General features: G+C 43.7%; 1 protein-coding gene across 1 annotated transcript in view; it reads left to right on the top strand.

Annotated features, from left to right (window-relative positions):
- The first annotated feature begins 2,704 nt into the window (after positions 1–2,704).
- The window catches only part of LOC144611092 (sialic acid-binding Ig-like lectin 13), a 52,700-nt gene continuing 33,771 nt past the window's right edge, over positions 2,705–21,633 (top strand). The window contains exon 1 of the mRNA XM_078430167.1: positions 2,705–2,769. The gene's annotated coding sequence lies outside the window, so the exon portion shown is untranslated. The remainder of the gene's footprint in view (positions 2,770–21,633) is intronic.

Genomic DNA, 21,633 nt, shown 5'->3' with positions numbered 1-21,633 from the left:
GGGAGGAGAGGGTGCTGCACCAATGCAGGAGAGGTTTGGGCCCAACGGGTCCACTTGGTCTAGTGCATTCAATAATATTTTTGACTAGTGTCATATCTATGGAATTGTAATCAGTAGACTTTTCGTTACTGTATTTGTTAACAATATCAATGACTTCATTTTTTGTGTACTCCACTGAGGAACATGGAGTGAGCATTTCTATCAGAGCTCTCATGTTCGAGACATTCCTGAACTTGTGTGTCTGTTCTTTCCAACACATTTTTAACCAGGTAAATTCCCGGGACGGAGTGACTGACATATGATGAAAGAATGGGTTGACTCGGCTTGTAATCACTGGAAGTTAAAAAGGATGTGAGGGGATCTTATAGAAACATATAAAATTCTGACGGGATTGGACAGGCTAAATGCAGGAAAAATGTTCCCGATGTTGGGGAAGTCCAGAATCACGGGTCACAGTTGAAGAATTAGGGGTAGATTATTTAGGACTGAGATGAGGAAAAGCTTTTTCACCCAGAGAGTTGTGAATGTGTGAAATTCTCTGCCACAGAAGGCAGTGGAGGCCAATATACTGGATGATTTCAAGAGAGAGTTAGATTTAGCTCTTAGGGCTAACGGAATCAAGGGATATGGGGACAAAGCAGGAACGGGGTACTAATTTTGGATGATCTGCCATGACCATATGACAGGCGAACGGCCTACTCCTCCACCTATTTTCTATTATTCTATGTTTTCTATGCTTATTGTCATGTGTACCGAGATACAGCGAAAAGCGTTTGTTGCGCGCAAACCAGTCAGCGGAAAGACAACACAGGAGTACAATCGATGATAGACACAAAATGCTGGAGTAACTCAGCGGGACAGGCAGCATCTCTGGAAAGAAGAAGGGTCTCAACCCTAAATGTCACCCATTCCTTCTATCCAGTGATGCTGCCTGACCCGCTGAGTTACGCCAGCATTTTGTGTCTATCTACGGTTTAAACCAACATCTGCAGTTCTTTTGCACACATGATTACAATTATTCCATTTGCAGTGTACAGATACATGGTAAGGGAATAACGTTTAGTGCAAGGGAAAGCCAGCAACGTCTGATCAAGGACAGACCGAGGGTCATCAAAGAGGTAGTTAGTAGCTTAGCATTGCTCTCTTGTTGTGGTAGGATCGTTCAGTCGGAAAGAGATGAGGAGGAATATCTTTAGTCAGAGGGTGATGAATCTGTGGAGGCCAAGTCAGTGGATGTATTTCACGCAGAGATAGATGGATTGTTGATTAGTGTGGGTGTGAGAGGTTATGGGGAGTAGACAGGAGAATGGGGTTAGGAGGGAGAGATAGATCAGCCATGATTGAATGGCGGTGTAGACTTGATGGGCCGAATGGCCTAACTCTGCTGCAATCACTTATGACCTTATATGGTATGACTTGCCAGGGTTTTATGCAAACATTGAATCCTGGTGCACATGGTAATTGTACAACTATACCAATGGATGGGCCAAAAAAAAAGGGCTGGCCTGGACGTGGTGGGCCGAAGAGCCTGTTGCTGTGTGGATGGAACTGTTCCCAAACCAAGCAGCGATGCATCCAAATAAAATACTTTCTAACGGGCCCTTTGGGCAGTGGAGCGGGGAGGCTGCTTTGTGTGATGGACTGGGTGATATCCACGTTAGGGGAGGGACGGTGGTGCAGCGGTAGAGTTGCTGCCTCACAGCGCCACAACTCGGGCATGTGCGGGTGAGCGATAGAACTATATTCGGTTAATGATTAAACAGAGTGTTTACACGACGTGTGGACCTCCTCAACGTCTTCGATTTAAACCAGCATCTACAGTTCTTTCCCACAATTCTTGAATCAGTGCAGTCTTGTCCAAATGAGCAACCTAACCATGGCACAGTGGAACAGGAGACTGTCACACCCGTTAGATTAAAGACCTCCAATTTGCCAGGGTGGGCTGGAGGAGTTGGGGTTACAGAGACAGGGAGGGGTGCAGCGGCCAGAGGGGAGGGGAGGGGGTACAGAGATGTGGAGGGGGATGTTGGGGCCGGTAGGGGTTACAGAGACCAGGAATAGTTTCAGACCGAGAATAGGTTTGCAGAGATAGTGAGGGACTCTTCCCACAGTGCAGCACTCCCTCCACTAAGTCAAAGTCCCACCTCCCACCATCCTCATCTTTGGACACCCTGTGTGTGGGGGAGAGGGTGGGGCTGAAGATGTCCTGGTTGAGGTTGCTCCTGGGCCTGGCCAAGTTGGCCATCCGCGAGTCATGGCGCCAGGCGGAAGAGGGCTCTGCCTGAGCTGGCTGCCTGCTCCATTTCTGGGGTTACGTCCATACCCAGGTGGCATTAGAGAGGGACCACGCGCTGTCCACGGGCGCTCTGGGGGATTTGCGGGACCGCTGGGCACCGCGAGGGGTGGAATGCATCCTGGGCAAGAATTGTAGCGTAGTTGTATGCTAGTTGATTTACTATATTTGTTTGTCTTGTATTATAATGGTGGGTTCTGTTTTGTTTTATTGTATTGTAAATATTATTTTTAATAATTGAATACATTTTTTGATATAAATTTTAAAAATGAGGTCAAAGTCATGGCCCATCAGGGATGAAAGGGGTTAACTGGTTGCTGATAAAAAAAAAGCTTCCTTATTTTACTTCCGTTTCATGATGTAAATTTTCCCCTCCACACATTCTCCACACAGTGACGACTGCTGAGGACAAGGACACTGGCCCCCTGATAGATTGTCAGTCGATACTCCAGAGACGAGCAGCGGACATAACTCAGGTACGCAGTTCCGTGTCTATAGCTCTATCCCACGGTCAAACACCTGTTTCGTTGAGTTGTGGTTCTGTACAGAGTCTGATCACTGAAAGACTTGTGTATTAAGGTAACTGCACCGAAGATAGACACAAAGCGCTGAAGTAACTCAGTGGGACAGGCAGCATCTCTGGAGAGTTTAGATTAGTTTTCTTGCTATTCAGGGAGTGCAACTTAGGTTCACCAGGTCTGAGGAAGGGTCTCGACCCGAAACGTCACCCATTCCTTCTTTCCAGAGATGCTGCCTGTCCCAATAAGTTAATCCAGCATTTTGGGTCTACTTTTGATTTAAACCAACATCTTTTAATTTCATTTTACTTTTATTTATTTATTTATTATTATTATTTTATCGGTCAATACAATACAACGGATTGACCATACGGTTGTGAAAGTTAAATAGAGCAAAAAAACATTGTATCACAAAAATAAAACAATATAATCACACATATTTTCTGACCAAAAAAATAAAGGTGTAGGCAGAAGCCAAAGCTTATTATGCCTACCCTCAATACTTAACAAAATATAATTTAAAAAAAACCTCAACATCATAGGTCAGAAGCAGATAAACAAAACAGAAAGAAACACAAATATAGTCAAGAACCACCATTTCTATCATGTCATTTCTTGGTGCTGATCACATATTTTGTATCTTTCAAATATAATATTTTGGAATATTTTCTTAAATTTACACATATCACTACACTCATATAATTCATCGTTGCAACTATTCCATAAATTTATCCCTTTAACAGTCACACATCTATTTTTCACATTTGTTCTTCCCCTCGTTTTTTCAAATATATAATTATGATACCTGCTCTCCCTCACTGGAAACAAACCTTGGATACAATCAGGAAGTGTTCTTTCTTTTCTCTAAACATTATTGGTAGAGTTTTAAAGTCTACTTGGTCCATAAATTTTGGGGCATATGATTTTTTTTTTTTTGTGTTTTTAAAAAAAAAGCATATGTACAGATAGAAATAAAAGACAAATTTGTTACAAAGTTATTACATAGCTTCAATTAAAAAAAATTTAAAGAGAGAAAATAAAAAATAAAGAAGAAAGAAAAAAAAACTATAAACTATTGGGAAGAGAGAATAATAAATTTAAAAAAAGGTATAACTATAAAAATTAAAGGGGGTAGATCCGGGAGACAATAACCACAGTTGTACATCCAACCCTAAACTCAAGTTTCAACTTTTAATTTAAAATTTTTATTTTAGTCCTGTGTCAAACCCATTTACTTTTATAAAAATTCAATAAATGGAGACCATATTTAAAAAAATAAATCAGGTTTGTCAATTAAGGCAAATCTTATTTTTTCCAAATGCAGGGTCTCTGTCATTTCCGTAGTCCACATTTTAATTGTGGGGGTTATTGTTTTTTTCCAAAATCTAAGTATTAAATTTTTCGCAGTTATTAAACTGTAATCAAGAAAATGTACCTGACTTGTTGTAAAGTTTGTAGTATGTTCTGATAATCCTAATATAATTAATTTTGGATCCATATCCAATTGCTTGTCGATAACTTTAGAAACTATTTTAAAAATATCCAACCAGAAATTTTGCTTTTTTATGCAAGTTACGAAAATATGAGTTGAATTAGCGTCTTGAAATTGACATTTATCACAAATAGGAGAGATACTAGGAAAAATCCTATTTAATTTTGTCTTCGAATAATGTAATCTATGTATTATTTTAAATTGTATTAAGGAATGTCTAGTATTTAATGAACATTGGTGTATATGTTGTAAACTTTCATCCCATATATCTTGCATTATGAGTTGGTTCAATTCGTCCTCCCATGCTCGTCTATAAGATTCTGATGACGGAATGTCAGTATCTAAGAGAGTACTATAAATAAAGGATATTAATTTATTTGAATTATAATGTCGATTCAGGCATACATCAAGAGTTTCTGGACCTCTAAATTTATATTCTTGCATGTGTAATTTTACATAATCTCTAAGTTGTAAATATTTAAAATAATTATTAACATGTAATCCGTACTTCTGCTGTAACTCCTGAAAAGAAAGAAAAGTTCCCTTATGATAAAGATCTCCCACCCTTTTAATTCCATAACTTTTCCATTGAGCAAATCCTCTATCTAAGACAGACGGTTTAAACGAAGGGTTATTCGCAATAGGGAGGAAAGCAGATAATTTACTCAGTTTTAAAGTAAGTTTTAATTGTTTCCAGGTACGGATAACACTGTGTATAATCGGATTACCTCCATATGTTTTTTTATTTAAATTTATTGGAGCTAAGAGGATCGCACCAATATCAAATGGTAAACAATCCTCTTTCTCCATCTTTAACCAATCCGGTTGTTGATCAGTGTCATCCAACCAGCAGGTTATATTTTTAATATTAACCGCCCAATAATAAAATAAGAAGTTAGGGAAGGCAATTCCTCCATTAGTTTTAGACTTGCATAGATGTCTTTTATTTATTCTATGAGTCTTGTATTCCAAATAAAATTAGTGATAATTGAATCGATTTAAAAAAAAAACTTTTTTGGAAGATAGATCGGAATTGCTTGAAATAAGTATAGTAGCTGTGGAAGAAAGATCATCTTTATAGCATTACTACGAGCAACTAATGATATAGGAAGTGTTTTCCAAAATTGGATATTTCTGTGTAATTTAGTAAGTAAAGGAGGAAAATTTAATTTAAATAAAGAAGTATATTTCCTAGTTACGTAAATTCCAAGATATTTAAACTTTTCATAGGCAATTTTAAAAGGAAATTGTTGAAGTATGGCCGGATTGTGCTCCATTATTGGCATAATTTCACTTTTGTACCAGTTAATTCTATAACCTGAAAATGAACCAAACTGAGTTATGAGATTTAATAAATTCGGAATGCTAATTTCTGGCTTTGTAATGTATATTAATACATCATCCGCATATAAAGAAATTTTATTGGTTGTATGTTTAGTGTTATAACCGTGAATATCTGGATTTGATCTAATACTCTCAGCAAGTGGTTCTATAACGAGGGCAAATAGAAGCAGAGATAGTGGGCATCCTTGTCTACAACCCCTAAATAAATGAAATTTGGATGACAGCATTTGATTAGTTAATATTCTAGCTGTTGGGGATGTATATAAAAGTTTGTAAATATGTATATAAATAATTGGTTGGTTGGGTCATTATAACCAGCTTTATTGACAATTGTTATAGCTCTTTTTTGCAATATAAAGATTAAATTAGTGCTAGTTTTGTAGGTATTTCCCCATACATCCACACACTATGTCATATATGGAATAATGAGTGAGCAATATAATGTAAATAGTGAATTTTGATTCAAGATGGCCTTAGTTTTGTGCAGTATTGCAATGGATTTAGACAGTTTTGATTTGATATTTTTTATGTGAGGTTTCCAACAGAGTTTATGATCTATTATCACTCCCAAGAATTTATTTTCATACACTCTTTCAATTTCTACATCAGTAATCATAAGTGTTACCTCCAAATTTATTATTCGATTTCCAAACACAATATATTTTGTTTTACTTAGATTTAATGACAATTTATTATTATCTAACCACTTCTTTAGGGTTTCCAATTACCCTTTAACTGTGTCCAAAAGTTGCTTCATGTTTTTCCCGGAACAAAATACATTTGTGTCATCGGCAAATATAACTAAATGGAACAATTTTGACACCATACAAATATAATTTATATCGAATATAAAGAGGTTTGGGCCCAGCACCGAACCTTGCGGGACCCCACAGGTAACCTTCATAAGTTCTGAATCAAAATTATTTACTTGTACGTATTGATATCTGTTTTCAAGGTAGCTTCTTAACCAGAAGTATGTTACTCCTCTAATACCATATATTTCTAGCTTATTCATCAGCAAATCATGATCTATAGTATCAAACGCTTTTTTGAGATCTATAAATACTCCCACAGTACATTCGTTATTATAAATTGGAGTTAAAATATTCTCAACTAGTTCCATTAGCGCTAGTGAGATATACCTTTTAGCTCGAAATCCATACTGGTGAACACTTAGTATGTTATATTTATCAATAAAGCTTCCAAGTCTTTGTACAAATAATTTATCTAATATTTTTCAGAATTGAGGAAGCAGAGATATCGGCCTGTAATTTGAACATAAATGTCTATCTCCGTTCTTGTAGACAGGAATGACTTTCGCTATTTTCATTTTGTTGGGATATGTGCCTGTGAGGAAGGAATGATTACATTTATGTGTGAACTGTTTTACTATCAATATACTAAAACTCTCGTTTGTTTGTTCCTGAACTACAGCCAAAATGGTACACGATAGCGCGACAATTTTAGGCCCACCTTACTCACCGTCGTCCCTTTGGTGCTAATGGAAGAAGTTTCATTGAAATTTGTGTTATGTTTTTAAAGTTATTTAAAGTTTAAATCTCTCTCCTAGGGAGGGAGGCAGGGAGGATGGGGGTGTGGGGAGGGGGGAGGAGGGAGGGAGGGGGAGTGTGTGGTGGGAAGTGGGGGAGGGAGGGAGGGAGGGGGGTGCAGGGATGAGGAGAGGAGGGAGGAGAGGGTGCTGCACCAATGCAGGAGAGGTTTGAGCCCAACGGGTCCACTTGGTCTAGTGCATTCAATAATATTTTTGACTAGTGTCATATCAATGGAATTGTAATCAGTAGACTTTTCGTTACTGTATTTGTTAACAATATCAATGACTTCATTTTTTGTGTACTCCACTGAGGAACATAGAGTGAGCATTTCTATCAGAGCTCTCATGTTCGAGACCCTCCTGAACTTGTGTGTCTGTTCTTTCCAACACATTTTTAACCAGATTAATGCCCGAGATGGTGGGACTGACATATGATGAAAGAATGGTTTCATGATTAATTTATGTGTCAATGGTTTTACTATCAATATACTCCAACTCTCGTTTGTTTGTTCCTGAACTACAGCCAAAATGGTACACGATAGCGCGACAATTTTAGGCCCACCTTACTCACCATCATCCTAATGGAAGAAGTTTCATTCAAATTGGTGTTATATTTTTTAAGTTATTTAAAGTTTAAATCTATCTCCTCGCGAGGGAGGCAAGGAGGGAAGGGGATGTGAGGAGGGGGGAGGAGGGAGGGAGGGGATATTGGGGAGGGGGGAGAAGGGAGGAAGTGTGGAGGGGGAGGGGTTGGGGGAGGGAGGAAGGGAGGGGGGTGCAGGGAGGGGAGGGGGCGGAGGAAGGAGGAGAGGGTGCTGCAGCAATGCAGGAGAGGTTTGGGTCCAACGGGTCCACTTGGTCTAGTATATTCAATAATGATATTTTTGACGAATGTCATATCAATTGGATTGTAATCAGTAGACTTTTTGTTACTGTATTTGTTAACAATATGAATAACTTCATTTTCGTCTACTCCACTGAGGAACATGGAGTGAGCATTTCTAACACAGCTCTCATGTTCGAGACCTTCCTCAACTTGTGTGTCTGTTCTTTCCAACACATTTTAACCAGGTTAATTTCCGGGATGGTGCGACTGACATATGATGAAAGAATGGGTCGACTGGGCTTGTAATCACTGGAAGTTAAAATGGATGTTAGGGGATCTTATACAGACATATAAAATTCTGAAGGTATTGGACATGCTAGATGCAGGAAAAATGTTCCCAATGTTGGGGGATTCCAGAACCACGGGGCACAGTACAAGAATTAGGGGTACATCATTTAGGACTGAGATGATGAAAAACTTTTTCACCCAGAGAGTTGTGAATCTGTGGAATTCTCTACCATAGAAGGCAGTGGAGGGCATTTCACTGGATGTTTTCAAGAGAGAGTTAGATTTAGCTCTTAGGACTAATGAAATCAATGGATATGGGGAGAAAGCAGGAATGGGGTACTAATTTTGGATAATCTGCCATGACCATATTGAATGGCGGTGATGGCTCGAAGGGTCGAATGGCCTATTTTCTATCATTCTATGTTTTCTATGTTTATTGTCATGTGTACAGAGATACAGCGAAAAGCTTTTGTTCGTGCTAACCAGTCAGTGGAAAGACAACACATGATTACATTCGATGATAGACACAAAATGCTGGAGTAACTCCACGCCACGGCTGGTAGGGAAAGGGGGGTGGGGGAGAGTAACGGTAGGGGCCCCAGTACACTGCTTTGCACGGGGGCCCATAATGCTGTAAAAACGGCCCTGGGCCGGTAGGGGTAACAGAGACCAGGAATAGTTTCAGAGCCAGAATAGGTTTGCAGAGATAGTGAGGGACTCTTCCCACAGTGCAGCACTCCCTCCACTAAGTCAAAGTCCCACCCACCATCCTCATCTTTGGACACCCTGTGTGTGGGGGAGAGGGTGGGGCTGAAGATATCCTGGTTGAGGTTGCTCCTGGGCCTGGCCAAGATGGCCATCCGGGAGTCATGGCGCCAGGCGGAAGAGGGCTCTGCCCGAGCCGGCTGCCTGCCCCATTTCTGGGGTTACGTCCATACCCAGGTGGCATTAGAGAGGGACCACGCACTGTCCACGGGCACTCTGGGGGATTTCTGGGACCGCTGGGCACCGTGGGGTGTGGAATGCATCCTGGACAAGGATTGTAGCGTAGTTGTATGGTAGTTCATTTACTATATATTTTTTGTCTTGTATTATAATGGTGGGTTATGTTTTGTTTTATTGTATTGTAAATATTTTTAATAATTGAATACATTTTTTGATATAAATGTTTAAAACTAAATCAAAGTCATGGCCCATCAGGGATGAAAGGGGTTAACTGTTTGCTGTTAAAGAAATACTTCCTTATTTTACTTCTGTTTGGTGATGTAAGTTTTCCCCTCCACACATTCTTGTTCTCCACAAGTGACGACTGCTGACCACAAGGACACTGCCCCCTGATAGATTGTTAGTCGATTCTCCAGAGACGAGCAGCGGACAGAACTCACGTACGCAGTTCCTTGTCTGTAGCTAGTTCCCACGGTCAAACACCTGTTTAGTTGAGTTGTGGTTTTGTACAGAGTCTGATCATTGAAAGACTTGTGTATTAAGGTAACTGCACTGAAGATAGACACAAAGCGCTGGAGTAACTCAGCGGGACAGGCAGCGTCTCTGGAGAGTTTAGATTAGTTTTCTTGCTATTGAGGGAGTGCAGCGTAGGTTCACCAGGTCTGAAGAAGGGTCTCGAACCGAAACGTCCCCCATTCCTTCTTTCCGTAAATGCTGCCTGTTCCGCTGAGTTACTCCAGCATTTTGGGTCTACCTTCGAGATAAACCAGCATCTGCAGTTCTTTCCTACACATTTTTAACCAGATTTATTCTCGGGATGGTGGGACTGGCATATAATGAAAGAATGGGTCGACTGGACTTGTAATCACTGGAATTTAAAAAGGATGTGAGGGGATCTTATAGAAACATATAAAATTCTTAAGGGATCGGACAGGCTAGATGGAGGAAAAATGTTCCCGATGTTGGGGGAGTCCTGAACCAGGAGTCACAGTTTAAGAATTAGGGGTAGGCTATTTAGGACTGAGATGAGGAAAACATTTTCAGCCAGAGAGATGTGAATCTGGGAATTCTCAGGCACAGAAGGCGGTGGAGGGCATTTCACTGGATGGTTTCAAGAGAGAGTTAGATTTAGCTGTTAGCACTAACGGAATCAAGGGATATGGGGAGAGAGCAGGAATGGGGCACTGATTTTGGATGATCTGCCATGATCATATTGAATGGCGGTGCTGGTTCGAAGGGCCGAATGGCCTATTCCACCTATTTTCTATTATTCTATGTTTTCTATGTTTATTGTCATGTGTACCAAGATACAGCGAAAAGCTTTTGTTGTGTGCTAACCAGTCAGCGGAAAGACAACACAGGATTACAATCGATGATAGACACAAAATGCTGGACAATCTCAGCGGGACAGGCAGCATCTCTGGAAAGAAGAAGGGTCTTAACCTTAAATGTCACCCATTCCTTCTATCCAGAGATGCTGCCTGACCCGCTGAGTTACACCAGCATTTTGTGTCTATCTATGGGTTAAACCAGCATCTGCAGTTCCTTCGTACACATGATTACAATTGTTCCATTTACAGTGTACAGATACATGATAAGGGAATGACGTGTAGTGCAAGGTAAAGCCAGCAAAGTCTGATCAAGGACAGTCCGAGGGTCATCAAAGAGGTAGTTAGTAGCTCAGCACTGCTCTCTGGTTTGGTAGGATGGTTCAGTTGGAAGGAGATGAGGAGGAATATCTTTAGTCAGAGGGTGATAAATCTGTGGAGGCAAAGTCAGTGGATATTTTTAAGGCAGAGAACGATGGATTCTTGATTAGTGCGGGTGTCAGAGGTTATGGGAAGTAGGCAGGAGAATGGAGTTAGGATGGAGAGATAGATCAGCCATGATTGAATGGAGGTGCAGACTTGATGGTCCGAATGGCCTAATTCTGCTCCTATCACTTATGACCTTATACGGTACGACTTGCCAGGGTTTCATGCAAACATTGAATCCTGGTGCACATGGTAATTGTACAACTATACCAATAGATGAGCCAAAAAAAGGGTTGGCATGGATGTGGTGGGTCGAAGGGCCTGTTGCTATGTGGATGGATCTGTTCCCCAACCAAGCTGCGATGCATCCTGATAAAATGCATTGCTGGTTAGAGAGGAGATTAAAGCAGTGGAAAGGAAGGACATTAGCTTGGAGGAAGTGGAATCGATATGGGTAGAGCTACGAAACACTAAGGGGCAGAAAACGCTAGTGGGAGTTGTGTACTGGCCACCTAACAGCAGTAGTGAGGTTGGGGATGGCACCAAGCTGGAAATTAGAAATGTGTGCACTAAAGGTGCAGCAGTTATAATGGGTGACTTCAATCTACATATAGATTGGGTGAACCAAACTGGCAGGGGTGCTGAGGAAGAGGATTTCTTGGAATGTTTGAGAGATGGTTTTCTAAACCAACATGTCGAGGAACCAACGAGAGAACAGGGCATTCTAGACTGGGTATTGAGTAATGAGGAAGGGTTAGTTAGCAGTCTTGTTGTGCGAGGCCCCTTGGGCAAGAGTGATCATAATATGGTAGAGTTCTTCATTAGGATGGAGAGTGACAAAGTCGATACAGAAACAAGTGTTCTGAACTTAAAGAAAGGTAACTTTGAGGGTATGAGGCGTGAATTGTCCAAGATAGACTGGCGATTGATGCTGAAAGGGTTGATGGTGGACATGCAATGGAAGGCATTTAAAGGTCGCATGGATGAACTACAACAAGTGTTCATCCCAGTTTGGCAAAAGAACAAACCAGGAAAGGTAGTGCATCCGTGGCTAACAAGGGAAATCAAGGATAGTATTAAAACAAAAGATGAAGCATACAGATTAGCCAGAAAAAGTAGCATACCAGAGGACTGGGAGAAATTCAGAGTCCAGCAGAGGACGACAAAGGGCTTAATTAGGAAAGGGAAAATAGATTATGAGGGAAAACTGGCAAGGAACATAAAAACTGACTGCAAAAGCTTTTATAGATATGTGAAGAGAAAAAGATTAGTTAAGACAAATGTAGGTCCCTTGCAGTCGGAAACAGGTGAATTGGTCATAGGGAACAAGGAGATGGCAGACCAATTGAACAAATACTTTGGTTCTGTCTTCACTAAGGAAGACATAAACCGTCTGCCGGAAATAGCGGGGGACCGGGGGTCTAATGAGATGGAGGAACTGAGGGAAATCCAGGTTAGTCGGGAAGTGGTGTTAGGTAAATTAAATGGATTAAAGGCAGATAAATCCCCAGGGCGAGATAGGCTGCATCCCAGAGTGCTTAAAGAAGTAGCCTCAGAAATAGTGGATGCATTAATTATAATTTTTCAAAACTCTTTAGATTCTGGAGTAGTTCCAGAGGACTGGAGGGTAGCTAATGTAACCCCACTTTTTAAAAAGGGAGGGACAGAGAAAACGGGGAATTATAGACCAGTTAGCCTAACATCGGTAGTGGGGAAAATGCTAGAGTCAGTTATTAAAGATGTGATAGCGTCACATTTGGAAAGTGGTGAAATCATCGGACAAAGTCAGCATGGATTTACCAAAGGCAAATCATGTCTGACGAATCTTATAGAATTTTTCGAGGATGTAACTAGTAGAGTGGATAACGGAGAACCAGTCGATGTGTTATATCTGGACTTTCAGAAGGCATTCGACAAGGTCCCACATAGGAGATTGGTGTACAAACTTAAGGCACACGGTATTGAGGGTTCAGTGTTGAGGTGGATAGAAAATTGGTTGGCGGACAGGAAGCAAAGAGTAGGAATAAACGGGTCCTTTTCGGAATGGCAGGCAGTGACTAGTGGGGTACCGCAAGGCTCAGTGCTGGGACCCCAGTTATTTACAGTGTATATTAATGATTTGGACGAGGGAATTGAATGCAACATCTCTAAGTTTGCGGATGACACGAAGCTGGGTGGCAGTGTTAGCTGCGAGGAGGATGCTAGGAGGCTGCAGAGTGACTTGGATAGATTAGGCGAGTGGGCAAATGCATGGCAGATGCAATATAATGTGGATAAATGTGAGGTTATCCACTTTGGCGGCAAGAACAGGAAAGTAGACTATTACCTGAATGGTGACCGATTGGGAGAAGGGGAGATGCAACGAGACCTGGGTGTCATGGTGCACCAGTCATTAAAAGCAAGCATGCAGGTGCAGCAGGCAGTGAAGAAAGCGAATGGTATGTTGGCATTCATAGCAAGAGGATTTGAGTTTAGGAGCAGGGAGGTTCTGCTGCAGTTGTACAGGGCCTTGGTGAGACCGCACCTGTAGTATTGTGTGCAGTTTTGGTCTCCTAACCTGAGGAAAGACATTCTTGCCTTAGAGGGAGTACAGAGATGGTTCACCAGATTGATCCCTGGGATGGCGGGACTTACATATGAGGAAAGACTGGATAGGCTGGGCTTGTACTCGCTGGAATTTAGAAGACTGATGGGGGATCTTATAGAAACATATAAAATTCTTAAGGGGTTGGAGAGGCTAGATGCGGGAAGATTGTTCCCGATGTTGGGGGAGTCCAGAACTAGAGGACACAGCTTAAGTATAAGGGGGAAGTCTTTTAGGACTGAGATGAGAAAACATTTCTTCACACAGTGTTGAGTCTGTGGAATGCTCTGCCACAGAAGGTAGTTGAGGCCAGTTCATTGGCTATATTTAAGAGGGAGTTAGATGTGGCCCTTTTTGCTAAAGGGATCAGGGGGTATGGAGAGAAGGCAGGTACAGGCTACTGAGCTGGATGATCAGCCATGATCATATTGAATGGCGGTGCAGGCTCGAAGGGCCAAATGGCCTACCCCTGCACCTATTTTCTATGTTTCTATGTTTCTCTGTTTCTAACGGGCCCTTTGGGCAGTGGAGCGGGGAGACTGCTTTGTGTGATGGACTGGGCGATATCCACGTTAGGGGCACAGTGGTGCAGCGGTAGAGTTGCTGCCTCACAGCGCCAGAGCCCCGGGTTCAATCCTGATTGTGGGTGCTTGTCTGTACAGAGTTTGCCTGTTTACATATTGTTTTGTGCTGCTGCAAGTAAGAATTTCATTGTACTATCTGGGACGTGACAATAAAATATTCTTCAATCTGGACCCTTGACCTGTTTGGGTTTCCTCTGGTTTCCTCCCACATTCCAAAGACATTCATGTTTGTAGGCTAATCGGCTTGCCAAAATTGTAAATTGTCCCTTGTGTGTGTCAGATAGTGCTAGTATGCGGGGATCGCTGGTCTGCACGGACTCAGTGGGCCGAAGGGCCTGGTTCCATGCTGCATCTCTAAACTAAACACAGAACTAGTGTGTGACAATAGACAATAGACAATAGACAATAGACAATAGACAATAGGTGCAGGAGTAGGCCATTCAGCCCTTCGAGCCAGCACCGCCATTCAATGCGATCATGGCTGATCACTCTCAATCAGTACCCCGTTCCTGCCTTCTCCCCATACCCCCTCACTCCGCTATCCTTAAGAGCTCTATCCAGCTCTCTCTTGAAAGCATCCAACGAACTGGCCTCCACTGCCTTCTGAGGCAGAGAATTCCACACCTTCACCACCCTCTGACTGAAAAAGTTCTTCCTCATCTCCGTTCTAAATGGCCTACCCCTTATTCTCAAACTGTGGCCCCTTGTTCTGGACTCCCCCAACATTGGGAACATGTTATCTGCCTCTAATGTGTCCAATCCCCTAATTATCTTATATGTTTCAATAAGATCCCCCCTCATCCTTCTAAATTCCAGTGTATACAAGCCCAATCGCTCCAGCCTTTCAACATACGACAGTCCCGCCATTCCGGGAATTAACCTAGTGAACCTACGCTGCACGCCCTCCATAGCAAGAATATCCTTCCTCAAATTTGGAGACCAAAACTGCACACAGTACTCCAGGTGCGGTCTCACCAGGGCCCGGTACAACTGTAGAAGGACCTCTTTGCTCCTATACTCAACTCCTCTTGTTACGAAGGCCAACATTCCATTGGCTTTCTTCACTGCCTGCTGAACCTGCATGCTTCCTTTCATTGACTGATGCACTAGGACACCCAGATCTCGTTGAACTCCCCCTCCTCCTAACTTGACACCATTCAGATAATAATCTGCCTTTCTATTCTTACTTCCAAAGTGAATAACCTCACACTTACCTACATTAAACTGCATCTGCCATGTATCCGCCCACTCACACAACCTGTCCAAGTCACCCTGCAGCGTTATTGCATCTTCCTCACAATTCACACTACCCCCCAACTTAGTATCATCTGCAAATTTGCTAATGGTACTTTTAATCCCTTCGTCTAAGTCATTAATGTATATCGTAAATAGCTGGGGTCCCAGCACCGAACCTTGCGGTACCCCACTGGTCACTGCCTGCCATTCCGAAAGGGACCCATTTATCCCCACTCTTTGCTTTCTGTCTGTCAACCAATTTTCTATCCATGTCAGTACCCTACCCCCAATACCATGTGCCCTAATTTTGCCCACTAATCTCCTATGTGGGACCTTGTCGAAGGCTTTCTGAAAGTCGAGGTACACCACATCCACTGACTCTCCCTTGTCAATTTTCCTAGTTACATCCTCAAAAAATTCCAGTAGATTTGTCAAGCATGATTTCCCCTTCGTAAATCCATGCTGACTCGGAATGATCCCGTTACTGCTATCCAAATGCTCAGCAATTTCGTCTTTTATAATTGACTCCAGCATCTTCCCCACCACTGATGTCAGACTAACTGGTCTATAATTACCCGTTTTCTCTCTCCCTCCTTTCTTAAAAAGTGGGATAACATTTGCTATCCTCCAATCCACAGGAACTGATCCTGAATCTATAGAACATTGAAAAATGATCTCCAATGCTTCCACTATTTCTAGAGCCATCTCCTTAAGTACTCTGGGATGCAGACCATCAGGCCCTGGGGATTTATCAGCCTTCAGTCCCATCAGTCTACCCAAAACCATTTCCTGCCTAATGTGGATTTCCTTCAGTTCCTCCATCACCCTAGGTTCTCCGGCCCCTAGAACATTTGGGAGATTGTGTGTATCTTCCTCAGTGAAGACAGATCCAAAGTAACGGTTTAACTCGTCTGCCATTTCTTTGTTCCCCATAATAAATTCCCCTGCTTCTGTCTTCAAGGGACCCACATTTGCCTTGACTATTTTTTTCCTCTTCACGTACCTAAAAAAACTTTTGCTATCCTCCTTTATATTATTGGCTAGTTTACCCTCGTACCTCATCTTTTCTCCCCGTATTGCCTTTTTAGTTAACTTTTGTTGCTCTTTAAAAGAGTCCCAATCCTCTGTCTTCCCACTCTTCTTTGCTATGTTATACTTCCTCTCCTTAATTTTTATGCTGTCCCTGACTTCCCTCGTCAGCCACAGGTGTCTCTTACTCCCCTTAGAGTCTTTCCACCTCTTTGGAATAAATTGATCCTGCAACCTCTGCATTATTCCCAGGAATACCTGCCATTGCTGTTCTACCGTCTTCCCTGCTAGGGCCTCCTTCCAATCAATTTTGGCCAGCTCCTGCCTCATGCCTCTGTAATCCCCTTTGCTATACTGTGGACGGGTGATCGATGCTTGGCACGGACTCGGTGGGCCGAAGGGCCTGTCTCCATGCTGTGTCTCTAAACTAAACACAGAACTAGTGCGTGGACGGGTGATCGTTGGTCTGCGCGGACTCGGTGGGCCGAGGGGGGCTGTTTCCGCGCTGTATCTCTGAACTAAACTCAGCTGTCAGCATTTTCTTCTGGCCTTGGGCAGAGCTGCTGCCAGACCAAGGTGTGATTCAACCCAACAGTGTTCTTTCACAGTTCATGTGGAGAAGTTGCTGTGAGTCACTGGAGAAATGCCCAACTTCCTTCATCTTTGGGGCAAGATGAGACATCAGTGTGCTTTATTGACCACAGCTTCAATGTGGATGCTGCAGGGTATGCTGTTGGTGATATTTACAGTCATAAGTGACAGGAGCAGAATTAGTCCATTCGGCCCATCAAGTCCACTCTGACATTCAATCATGGTTGATCTTCTCTCCCTCCTAACCCCATTCTCCATCCTTCTCCCCATAACCCCTGACACGTATACTAATCAAGAATCAATCTATCTCTGCCTTAAAATTATCCATGGACTTGGCCTCCACAGCCTTCTGTGACAAAGAATTCCACAGATTCATCACCCTCTGGCTAAAGAAATTCCTCCTCATCTCCTTTGTCAAGGAACGTCTAATTCTGAGCTGTGCCCTCTGATCCTAGACTCTTCCACTCTATCCAAGCCTTTCACTATTCGGTACGTGTCAATGAGGTTCCCCCTTATTCTTCTTGACTCCAGTGAGTACAGGCTCACATATGTTACAGGCTCCAGTGAGTACAGGCTTACAGTACACATGCTCATCATATGTTAAAGCAATCATTCTCATAAACATTTAGACCCTCTCCAGTACATCGCTCCTCATATATAAGGCCCAAAACTGCTCCCAAAACTCAATATGCAATCTGACCAGCATGTTATAAAGCCTCAGCATTTAATCATTTTATGGTCACTACCTCCGAACGGTTCTTTTACCATAATCACCCTCCAGTTTAAATTCCATTTGGAATATTTTGGAGGACCATGAATCAAGAACCAAGATCCAACCTGATCAAATCCGGTTTGTTACACAATAGTTTTAGTTCTGAGTTTTAGTTTTAGAGACACAGAGTGGAAACAGGCCCTTCGGCCCACTGAGTCCGCGCCGGCCATCGATCGCCCATTCACACACTAGTTCTATGTTGCGTTTAGAGATACAACGCAGAAACCGGCCCTTCGGCCCACCAAGTCCGCTCTGACCAGCGATCCCCGCACACAAACACCATCCTGCACGGTAGCGCAGCGGTAGAGTTGCTGCTTTACAGCGAATGCAGCGCCGGAGACTCAGGTTCGATCCTGACTACGTGTGCTGCACTATAAGGAGTTTGTACGTTCTCCCCGTGACCTGCGTGGGTTTTCTCCGAGATCTTCGGTTTCCTCCCACACTCCAAAGACGTACAGGTATGTAGGTTAATTGGCTGGGTAAAATGTAAAAAAATTGACCCTAGTGGGTGTAGGATAGTGTTACTGTACGGGGATCGCTGGGCGGCACGGACTTGGTGGGCCGAAAAGGCCTGTTTCCGGCTGTATATATATGATATGATGATCCTACTAGGGTTGCCATTTTTCCCACTCCCAAATAAGGGACAAAAGGTGACGTCACCTCTGCCCAAGGTGACCTCACGCAGCCTGCTCCCGCTCCACCAATGGTGGCTGCCCGGGCCGGGAGGCGGGTTGCTATGCAACCTCTGTCAGGTGGCGCCCGGTCTCCGGGCCTACAGCGTCCGGGCCTACAGCGCTGTCCGGCCAAATACGGGACAAGGGTGGTCCCGTATGGGACAAACCAATTTAGCCCAAATACGGGATGTCCTGGCTAATACGGGACTGTTGGCAACCCTATATCCTACACACACTCGGTACAGTTTTCAATTTTACCGAAGCCAATTAACCTTCAAACCTGTAACGTCTTTGGATTGTGGGAGGAAACCGGAGCATAGGGAGAACATATAAACTCCGTACAGACAGCACCCATAGTCAGGATCAAACCCGGGTGTCTGGCGCTGTTAGGCAGCAGCTATACCACTGTGCCGCGCAGATATCAATGCCAAACCAAATTGCTTGGTATGCTCCATTACAAGCTGCACTGAGAAGCCATCTCAAAGACACTCCACATATGCCTTCTCTTGGTATCCAGCACCAACTTGAATTTCCCAGTCTACCTGCATATTGATACCCCCGTGACCTTTATCCTGCTGCAACTTTACACCAACTGCCTTGCAAACCACAACGTCTCAAATTTCCATATCACCTGAAAATTTGCAAATTATACTTTCTCCCACTGGAGACACAAAAGACGACAGATGCTGGAATCTACAGCGACACTCCATGTCATGATGGAACTCAGCGGCTCAGGCAGCTTTTCCCAAGTTCATGAGATACAGGAGCAGATTTAGGCAATTTGGCCCATCGAGTCCACTCTGCCATTCAATCATGGCTGATCTATCTTTTCCTCTCAACCCCATTCTCCTGCCTTCTCCCCATAAACCCTAACACCTGTACTAATCAAGAATCTGTCGATCTCCGCCTTCAAAATACCTATTGATGGCCTCCACAGCCATCTGTGGCAATGAATTCCACAGATCCACCACCCTCTGGCTAAAGACATTCCTCCTCATCTCAATAGACAATAGACAATAGGTGCAGGAGTAGGCCATTCAGCCTTTCGAGCCAGCACCACCATTCAATGTGATCAATGCTGATCATCCACAATCCTGCCTTCTCCCCACACCCCCTGACTCCGCTTTCATTAAGAGCTCTTGAAAACATCCAGAGAATTGGCCTCCACTGCCTTCTGAGGCAGAGAATTCCACAGATTTACAACTCTCTGAGTGAAAAGGTTGTTCCTGATTTCTGTTCTAAATGGCCTACCACTTATTCTTAAGCTGTGGCCCCTTGGTTCTGGTCTCCCCCAACATTGGGAACATGCTTCCAGCCTTTAGCGTGTCCAATCCCTTAATAATCTTATATGTTTCAATACGATCCCCTCTCATCCTTCTAAATTCCAGTGTATACAGGCCTAGTCGTTCCAGTCTTTCAAAATACGACAGTCCCGCCATTCCGGGAATTAACCTCGTAAACCTACGCTGCACGCCCTCACCAGCAAGAATATCCTTCCTCAAATTTGGAGACCAAAACTGCACACAGTACTCCAGGTGCGGTCTCACCAGGGCCCTGTACAACTGCAGGACCTCTTTGCTCCTATACTCGACGCCTCTTGTCATAAAGGCCAACATGCCATTAGTTCACTTCACTGTCTGCAGTCATGCTTACTTTCAGTGACTGATGAACAAGGACACCCAGATCTCTTTGTACTTCCCCTTTTCCTAACTTGACACTGTTCGGATAATAATCTGCCTTCCTGTTCTTACCACCAAAGTGGATAACCTCACATTTATCCACATTAAACTGCATCTGCCATGCATCTGCCCACTCCTTCCTAAAGGTACGTCCTTTTATTCGCAGGCAGTTCCCTCTGGTCCGAGACTCTCCCACTAAAATTATCCACTGACTTGGCCTCCACAACCTTCCGTGGCAAAGAATTCCACAGATTCACCACCCTCTGACTGAAGAAATTCCTGCATCTCCTTCCTGAAAGTAACGGCCTTTAATTCTGAGGCTCTGACCTCTCCCACTCGTGGAAACATCCTCTCCACATCCATTCTATCCAGGACTTTCACTATTCTATATGTTTCAATGAGGTTCCCTCTCATCCTTCTCAACTCCAGCGAGTGGAGGCCCAGTGCCGTGAAACGCTCATCGTACGTGAACCCACTTGTTCCTTGGGATCGTTCTCGTGAACCTTCTCTGGACCCTGTCCAACGCCAACACGTCCTCCCTCAGATATGGGGCCTAAAACTCTTCACAATGTTTTCTGGTGAGAGGGGGAGGAATTTCTGCAACTTCATAGGGTCATATAGCAGGGAAACAGGCCTTTCGGCCCATCTCGTCCATGCTGTCCAAGATACCCCATCCAAACTCGTCCCATTTTCCTGCATTTGGCCCGTATCACACTAAACTTTTCCGCTCCACGTACCTGCGCAAGTGTCTTTTAAAGGGCGGCACGGTGGCGCAGCGGTAAAGTTGCTGCTTCACAGCGCCAGAGACCCGGTTCGATCCTGACTACAGGAGTTGTTTGTACAGAGTTTGTACGTTCTCCCCGTGAAGGTCCTGTTTCCACGCTGCATCACCAAACTATACATAGAACTGGTGTGTGAACAGGAGATCGATGGTCAGCGTGGACTCGGTGGGCCGAAGGGCTTGTTTCCGCGCTGTATCTCTATACTAAACGTAGAACTAGTGGGTGAATGGGTGGTCGCTGGTCGGCATGGACTCGATGGGCCGAAGGGCCTGTTTTCACGCAGTATCTCTTAACTGAATTAAACTAAACTAAATGTTGCTATTGTATGTGGTGGCGCAACAATTTTAGGCCCAACTTACTCACCATTGGCCATCTTGCGTAAGTATTAGATCAACGGGCCCCAACTGCACACGCGCGGATCCGGCGGCCATCTTGTGTAAGTATTAGATCAACGGGCCCCAACTGCACAGGTGCGGATCCGGCGGCCATCTTGCGTAAGTATTAGATCAACGGGCCCCAACTGCACACGCGCGGATCCGGCGGCCATCTTGTGTAAGTATTAGATCAACGGGCCCCAACTGCACACGCGCGGATCCGGCGGCCATCTTGTGTAAGTATTAGATCAACGGGCCCCAACTGCACACGCGCGGATCCGGCGGCCATCTTGTGTAAGTATTAGATCAACGGGCC

Source organism: Rhinoraja longicauda, chromosome 39, assembly GCF_053455715.1.
Source record: "Rhinoraja longicauda isolate Sanriku21f chromosome 39, sRhiLon1.1, whole genome shotgun sequence".
Classification (NCBI taxonomy): domain Eukaryota; kingdom Metazoa; phylum Chordata; class Chondrichthyes; order Rajiformes; family Arhynchobatidae; genus Rhinoraja; species Rhinoraja longicauda.
This window is presented reverse-complemented; position numbering and strand designations above follow the sequence as displayed.